The 8,729-nt window shown below is 47.6% G+C and overlaps 1 protein-coding gene and 1 long non-coding RNA gene across 2 annotated transcripts in view; one reads left to right on the forward strand and one right to left on the reverse strand.

The window, feature by feature from the left end:
* Window positions 1-1,696: 1,696 nt before the first annotated feature.
* The window catches only part of TSHZ2 (teashirt zinc finger homeobox 2), a 439,239-nt gene continuing 432,206 nt past the window's right edge, over window positions 1,697-8,729 (forward strand). The window contains exon 1 of the mRNA XM_082744953.1: window positions 1,697-2,335. The gene's annotated coding sequence lies outside the window, so the exon portion shown is untranslated. The remainder of the gene's footprint in view (window positions 2,336-8,729) is intronic.
* The window catches only part of LOC309871695, a 12,910-nt gene continuing 6,201 nt past the window's right edge, over window positions 2,021-8,729 (reverse strand). The window contains exon 4 of the long non-coding RNA XR_014315445.1: window positions 2,021-2,317. This is a non-coding gene — a long non-coding RNA (uncharacterized lncRNA). The remainder of the gene's footprint in view (window positions 2,318-8,729) is intronic.

Consider the following 8,729-nt stretch of genomic DNA (forward strand, 5'->3'; position numbering starts at 1 on the left):
AAGAAAAAAACACCTGGGCTGGAAACCAAGCAACTCAAAAAGTGGGATCGGTGGATCCCCAGCCTCGGTGCCCTCTAGGAGCTTGCTAGAAATACACATTCTCAACCCCACCCGGACTTACTAAAGCGGGATCTCTGGAGTTGGAGCCCAGGAATCTGCTTTTACTCTCGGTAGGAGACCATAGGCAGGCTCAAGCACAGGGATTCTGAAGCCGCAGAATAGGAACAGGGAAAAGTCGTGGGATAATTAGCCAATGTGTGATGTGACCACAGCATTAAGACTGAGTGGCGCGTGGTGGGGGAGCACTCGAGCTACAGCCATACCTGGAGGGCTTGAACCACCTTCCCCATGTGCTGTCTCCTACCTGCCCTGTGCCTCAGTTTCCTCATATGTAAAATGGGCACAACAAGAGCGCTTTACCTCGGGGAATTGTTTTAAGGGATTAATAAACTCATATTGTCAAGTGCCTAGAACAGTGTGTAGCACCAAGGGCTTCCTAAACGTTAGTGACTCTTATCATCACTGTAACTTGCTTTTCTTTCCTCTAGAATCTTGGGTTCCCCAAGAGCCACACAGGGGCTTTATTCTCTGCTGCCTGGCCTGGAGCGGGTGCTTAATGAAGTTAGTGGGAAAAGAGGACAGGACTGTGGAGGGAAGAGGGTACTGGCAGGAGCTCTCTGCTGCCCAGGGCTTGACATTAAGCATAAAGTCACGCTTTCTGCATGAGGATCTAGGCTCCTTCACCCGCTTCTATAAACGGGTGCCCTTGCACAAGTAGAGGATTGAGCTGGGATTCTTTTTGTCCCTCTGAACGGATTAGATTAGACCTCACGTAAAATCTAACAGCGCTCTGTAAGCAATACTCAATCAACAAATACTTAGAAAATAATGAAAAAGCTAAAAATGTAGGAGTGCTAGCTGTATGCGGGGCATCGTGCATGGATTTTACATTAGCTCGAAATTCCTGTCTGTGCCCCTAATGGAATCAGTGGTATACATAATTATCGCCATTTCACAGATGGAAAAACTAAAGCTCAGAGAGGCTGAATAACTTGTCCAAGATCATAGTCTCGGTAAGCAGTGAAAATACTTTTTAAGATGCAGTTCGGGGGAGGGGGGCTCGGTGACTCAGCATTTAAACGTCCGACTCTTGATTTCAGTGCAGGTCGTGATCTCAGGGTCCTGAGATGGAGCGAGGTCCACATTGGTCTCCATTCTAGGCATGGAGTCAGCTTGAAGATTCTCTCTCTCCCCCTTGTGCTGCCCCTCCTCCCTTGCCTCCCAGGCATGCACTGACTCAAACAAACAAACAAACAGTGCAGGTCTGTCTGATTTCAAATCTACACTTATCTTTCTTCCTGGACACCTACCCGGTCTGGTGCCCTGCTCGTTTCTTCATACTCCAAGTTAATGCCCAGCACCAGAGGCTCTTTGCCTGCAGTGAAAGCCAAGAACAGCCCTCATCCGATGACTGACAGGCGCTGATAGATCAATACCCCAGCTCTCTCGCACTCGAGGAGAGGTATCTCGGAAGTGTGTAAGCTACACTCCCAGAATGTCCTAGCAGGATTAAGTTCTGTCACCCACGGTGATCACCTCCTTAATAACACACCGCGTGTGGGTAGCCTTCCCTTACCATTTTTACTTTCTTGCTTTCCTACTAGAGTTTTCTAACATCATTCCCCAAACAAACTGCTCACTTTCAAATCTTTATCTCAGGGTCTGCTTCTTGGGGGACCACAAGCAAGACATGCAAGCCTTCTCAAAAGAGGATTTGCAACAGTCTTGAAAAATTTGACCGTTTTCAGCTCATGAGTTCCTTAGCTGTGTTGGCCTCCCCGCAATGGTTAAGGAGAGGAGACAAGCTCTATTGACGGGAGAAAACAGCATCCAGGGCAAGTCACTTTGACATAATCCTAGCAAGCAGGGGGAGAATCTCATGAAAATTTCAGGGCAATAGGATGCCTAATGCCTAATCATAATAGATAAGACATGCTCCAGATAAGACAGAAAGGTGTTCTCCGAGCGAATTATATCATTCTCTATTTGGTTCTGAAAGGTGAGGGGCACCTTTGGGCACACAGTTCTAATGAGTTCAGGAAGGAGAGCTTGACGCACAGTCGAGGTGGCATAAAATATACCAGAGCCCAGAACTTAAAGGCTGCTCATCACATGCTTCCCGGGCTGTTCCGGTCCTTACATTCACTTAATGTCTTCCTGTGGTTAATCAAGTCGAGCAATGGATTACTGGGCCAGCGACGTGGTCTGGATTCTCCAGCGGCAGCAAAACACTGTCACCAACGGCAAGTAGCCACCTCTAAGGGAGAAATGCGATGTATGTTAAATGGAACAGCTCTCGCACCCCCAGCTGCCCGCTCAGCAATCGGCCAGTCTCCAATACACAGAACACTTAATTGCTGTTGCGAAATCCTACACCTAGCCAAATCCAAAGAGTGTTTGAAAAGAGACCCCAACACCTTTTGGAGGATTTATTCTTAAAAGCAAGCCTGCCAATGCCTGAGTTTCTCCAGACTTTATTGTCATTCACCTTAACTCTTTCCAGAGAGCAAATTCCCACCAAGTAGAACACGAGAGGCTCTCTTCCATGCTGGTTGAACAGACCCCCTCTACTGGACTAGCTGTTGGGGGATTGTAAATGAATGAACCAGCATGTATCACCGACAAAGAATGAAACTCATATTTGGTATTAGGACCCATGATATATCCCCCATGATCCGGCCATGCCCACCTCTCCTGCATCATTTCTGCTCCCCTTTCCCCGACCGGGTCTTGAAACCTGGACCCAGACTGCTATATCGGTCTGGAAGCACAGAAGTCTCTTCCAAGTTCAGGCCTGGCCCCCGGGAGGCTGCCTCATGGACTCCAGATCTCCATCTCAATGCATCCTTCTCAGAAAGGCTTTCCACCACGCCCACTGGAAAATAGGTCTGTGCCTGCCCCTTCCACTCTATCCCCACATGCCACCGTGTTTTCTTTGTATTGCTGTCCATGATCCATATGGTACTTCCTCTTGTCTGGTTCTCCCACCACGACCCCAACATGATGCTGTACTATGTGTCGTGGAGAGGGAGAAAATAACCCGAGATGGCCACCTTGAAGTTTTTATAAAATAGTTACTGGGAAGAGGGATATCCCGAATGAGTTAAATGACAGAAGAGGAAGACAATGAATTATATCCTCAAGGGCAAAATCATATGGTACACTGGCTTTCAAACTTGGCCGCATATTAGAATCATCTGGAGGCCTTAAAAATACTGATGGTTGGATCCTGCCCCCACCGACTGATGTAATGAGTCTAGGGTAAGACCCAGGCATTGAGTTTTTAAATCACCTCAGTTGATTATGATACACAGCAAAGTTTGAGAACTCTGTTTTTTTTTTAATTGAAGCATTATGTACATATATAGAAGTGCATAAATCATAAGCATGCAGCTGAATTAATTTGCACAGACTGAACACACTTAGTAACTGGCATCCTGGTTAAAAACAATGCAAGCCCCTCGCTCTCCACCCGCCCACCCAGGAGCCTCCTCGTGCTCACTTTCAAAGGTAACCCCTACCCTGATATCCAAGCATAGATCAGTTCTGCTTGTCTGTCTCGGAAGTGTGTAAGTGTGTAAGTCTGTCTACTCATATATTTGGAATCATACTCTATAATGGCTCTTTGTTTTGAGAAGATACGGACTAGAGAATTTTGGAGTCCACCCAAGAGGGCTGCCTGAAGGAGGCAGTATTTAAGGGAGGATTTGAAGGAGGTAATAGACAAGAGAAAGGAAAGAGAGGAAAGGGAGGGAAGTTGGGGAAGAGAGGAGAGCATCACTTGGAAAAGAGGCACCCAGGCTGAAACGCTCTATACGCATGTCTCATGAGACCCGACAGGGAGCCTGTTTTCCCCCCCACACATCCTTCTTTGCAAGTGTGCTCAACTAGATATTCAATCATTCCATAATTCTCACTGAGCATCCATACTGTGCTGGATTCAGGGGTATGGAGGTGAGTAGAAGTTACATTTTAATTAGGAAAGACAATAATAAATAGGCAAATAAATGAAAAAAAATGCAGATGGTCATAACTGCAATGAAGAGAAGAGAAAGAACAGGACAGCTTATGGGGGCAAAGGAGCTGACATTTAAGTTTAGAGTGAGGAAGAAAAACAGAACTGGGGAAAAAAGAAGGTGCACAATGCCTGAAGCTGGTACAGGAGGTATTACATCAAGGGAGATATTCCCCCTATGTTCAAGAACCCCATCAACTTCCCAATGACTGCCCAACGTCCACTAATTCAGGCAGTGCCAAACTCAAGGTAGGCACTTGGCAAATGATTGTAATTGCATTGGGTTGGAGTCCAGTGCTAAGACAGGCAGACTAACAAGAACAGAAATCAGTGTGATAGATTTAATCAGTGTGATAGATATGTGCTTTAATGGGGCATTCACAGATTCTGTGGGTACAACTGGAAGGTTCCATAAGCACACTTTTGAACGAATCCAAGAACAGATACCCTGGCTAATTCCTTGTGTGCATAACAAATGCTACCAACTTGATTCACTTGTGGCAAAATTCAGCTTTTGCAAGGGCAAGATTCCCGTGCCTGGCACCTTATCAGAATCACCTGGGAACTTTTAAAATTTCAGATTTTCGGGCCCCACCCTGGGATCTAATTCAGTAATTCTAGGGTGGCGCCTCTGTCTCTTTATCATGAGAAAAAAAAAAAAAAATCCCCACGTGATTCTGACGTTGAGCCAGTGTGGGAATCAGTGTTCTAGAAGATACAATTGACTCATTCCAATCAGTTCATGCCTTTACACATCCCAGAGTTTGAGGGTTAGATCTGAGGATGCTACTTCCCTAGAGACCCAAACATAGTATTAGTCTAAGCCGCCAGCCCTTGGAAGAAGTTTCCAAAAGTGCCAGAGTCTGTGGTTTAGTGAAGTATTCTGCAAATTCTAGTCATGCCTGTACCACCTTTGTCCCATGAGGCCATCTCCACACCTCCCCGAATCATTATTTACCCTCTATCATTCCTCAGCTATATTTATTTTTAAAACCCATAAATTATATCAAACTCTAGATTGCTACCATGAATGGAGAGCAGTATCTTTTGCTAAGAGAGAGGTAACCATAGAGTGAATTCAATAAAAACAAACCATTTTTTAAAAGTCTAGCCAGATAACTCCTGCCCTTCCCAGGCTCCTAAGCCTGAGATCTGTGGTTTCTTGGTTGAGAAATCAAAGTTAGTGATTGTTAGGCATGAAAGACGCACCAGCACCAAACTGAGACATCCTCCGATTAAAAGAGAGCTGAAAGGGAATAACCTTTTCACTGTGCGATTCATGTTTTTCAATGTCATGTCTATGCCACTGAACAGTATCTGGGCACCATTGTGTTATGCATCCAACTGGGGTAGACAAAATCTTCCTTGCTGATAACTAAGCAAAATATTCTCAGTAGTAGCAGTAAGGGAAAAAAAAAATTAATGTGAGAATGCAAGTAAAATTCAGAAAAGAATCCTGGAGAGAGAGGCGTGGAGAGATTTTGTAGCCTTAAATCAACTACTCTGGCCCATTTCCCTCCTGATCCTCTCGAATGCTGGGTCCAGCCCCCACATTCCTTCTCTCCCAGTTCTAAATCTTTAGGATGTTGTTTTCACAGAAGCTTTTTGAAGACAGGGATCCTGTCTTAGGCATCCCAGCATCTCCTGTACTTGGGACAATGCGTGACATCTAACTAACACACTAGATGCTTATTAAATGATTAAAGGGAGGGACACCTGGGTGGCTCAGTGGGGTAAGTGTCCGCCTCTGGCTCAGGTCATGGCTTCTTGCTCAACGCTTCTCCTTCTGAGATCTCTCTTGCTTTTGCTCTCTCTCGAATAACTAAATAAAATCTTTCAAGAAATGATAGGATATAGTTCAAACCCCCAGTCCGTAGGCACAGGGCTTCTCCAGGATGGACTCCGCTGGCGAGCTCACCGCCGTGCCAGGCTTTGCGCATCCTGTTCCTATAACCGTGGTCTCCCTGCCAGCAGGAGTGAGGGTTTTACTCACGAAGCTGTGGTCCCTGGCACAGCTCTCTGGAAAGGTGTGGGAGGAAATTAGAATTAATGAGAATTAACGCCCTTTTGCTGACATTGTCGACTCTGCAGTAGGGTCCTCTGTGGCTCCGCACCGCCTCGGGCCTAGGCTGGGGTTGGATGGGGTTGGTCACCGGTGGAGGCCAGTTGCGTGATGGAGGGTCGATGAGGTAACAACTTGTGTCACATACGTGAGAGGCATAAAGGAGCCTGTGCCTCCCGCGTGGGGATGTTAGAAGTGATAAAACAATAGCAAAAAAGATGAAACAGCACTTTGCAAATGTGACGATAACATGTGACTGGCAGGTTGGGGAAAGTGAATGTTTCCTATAGCTCCCAAAAGAACGATTCAGAAAAATATCTATGGAACAGGTCACCCTAGGTCATTCCCCACGAGTGAGGGCAAAGCTGGTAGGCGGGCAGGTTGGAAGTGGGAGGTGGTCCGATTATACTGGGCCGGCCTTCCTCGTGGTGGGTACGTGGTTGGGGGGCAGGAAGCAAGGACTAGGCATAGGTGAATCCCCATCACAATGACCGCCTAATAGGGCTGCACCTGGAACGCCTAAGTTATAAAGTATCTAAGGTTGAGTTTGTTTTATAGTTAGCAATACTGCATATGTCTCATTCCAAAAGAACAAAGGCTTTTTTTTTTAGCAGAAGTTCTCGAACTAGAGTGGGCAGGACACTTAGTTGCTCAAAACACAGATTCCCTAAGCTCTGATCCTGAAGTTTCTGAGTTAGAAGGTCAAGAGCAGTGGTCCTCAAATCGCAGGCCGATTTTGCCCTCCCCCCAAGAGACCTTGAACGATGTCTGGAGATACTTGGTTGACCCAAGGAGGGGGCAGGGTCTGGCTTACTACTGGGCAGAGGCCAGGGATGTGGCCAAACTCTCTCTATTGCATAGAATGGCTTCCACAGCAAAGAATTAAGGCCCCAAATGTTGATGGGGCTATGGTTAGAGCCTCTCATTCTAGGGTAAGGCCTAGGAGTGTGCATCTTCATGAGGGCCTCAGGGTACAGACAGCCAGAGCCCTGACGGTGAAGAATGAGGCCGTGCCTGCCTTCCTATTCTAAGGATTTGGCTCTCTGAGCTCCCCTCTCGCCTGACTCTTCCATGTTTAGGCCTCAGCTTAGACTTCACTCTCCCCAGGAAGCTCGGCCTCAAAACCACCCTCCCTTCCTCCATGTCCGAGTTCATTGCCTCCTGCCTCAACACACATCACTTGCCCCTTTTTCTGTCTCTCCCACTGGAAGGAGAGGTCCCTGAGGGGAGGGTCCCTGTTTGGACCTGTCCCCAGCACCTGGGCAGGTGCCTGACCCACACCTGACTCGGGTGATTACATGCCGGTGTCCATGTTTCGGTTCCAGTGGCGTGTCCCTCACTGAGTCTAGAACTACTCCCTCTTTCAGACGCCGTCACAGACCCTATTTTAACATCTTCTTGGAGCTCATTACTTGGAAATTATCTTGTTTATTTGCTTGCTTATTTTTCATTCATCCAACAAATATTATATTGGATACCTACTAGATGTCTTGTCCCTTACCATCGCTGGGGATAGAACAGCAGACAAAGGAGCTCTTCTCAAAAGAGCTTATATTCTAAAAAGGAACTAGGCCAATAAACAAAATAGAAAACTATATATAATGTATGTGCTATTGATAAGCCCAGCGGAGAAAGATAAAATAGAGAACCAGGATAGGGAGTGGGTGTGTATGTGCGTGTGTGTGTGTGTGTGTGTGTGTGTGTGTGTTTGTTTGAAAATTTTAAGTGCGGTACCTCTGGGAGAAAGTGACATTTATGCAAAGAGTGGATATCTCAGAGTGACATTTCTGCTCCCCCATCAGAATAGAAACAGGGAGAGGGTCAGGACATTCCCTTTCTCTATGGCTGCTGTGTCTCCAGAAAAAAGCACATAGTAGGTGCTCAATAAATGCTATTTAAACAGAGAGACTATGTGATTAAAGTATTCAGGAGGCAGATGGGAGATTTTTGTTTTTCTGACCGTCCACTGAATAGAAGGAAGGTGGGAGGGGCAGGAGCATGAAACTTGGGGTGGGGGTGGGGAGGACATCTTCCTGGTCAGATTAAGAGACCTGGAGGATGGAGGTCATTGCTGGATAAGGTGGCCTCCCCCTTCCCCCGCCCAAAGCGGACCTAAGTTCTCACCTTCCTCATAAGTATTGTTAATGGCCCTGCCGGTGGGCTCACCTGCCCGCCCCCCAGGCTTCCTTTCCAGCCACGGAGTTTGGCCATCGCCCTGCCCCCCCCTTCCTCCCGCATCCCTGCGCGTCTCGCCCCCTTCCCCCCTCCCCGAGGGGTGTCCCCGCGCGGGTGGGCACGTCCTCGCTCAGGCAGAGGAGCCGCGGGCGCGCCGGGTCCCCGCCCCCAGCCCCTCTCCCCGGCGGGACACTGTCCCTTTAATAGACTCCCTCTGCCTGGCGCTCTGCGGCTGGGGAGTAAATTTCTCCCTGTCATCAGGTCTCGGGGAGAGGAGGAGGAGGAGGAGTTTGTTAATGTTCAGTTTGTTCAGCGGGATCGATGTTTGCTGGCATCGCCTCGCCCTGTCTTGTGTGTGTGAGTGTGTGAGTGCGTGTGTGTGTGTGTGTGTGTGTGTGTCTGCGTGCGCGCCTATGT

This window comes from Mustela nivalis (assembly GCF_964662115.1).
Source record: "Mustela nivalis genome assembly, chromosome: 8".
Lineage (NCBI taxonomy): Eukaryota > Metazoa > Chordata > Mammalia > Carnivora > Mustelidae > Mustela > Mustela nivalis.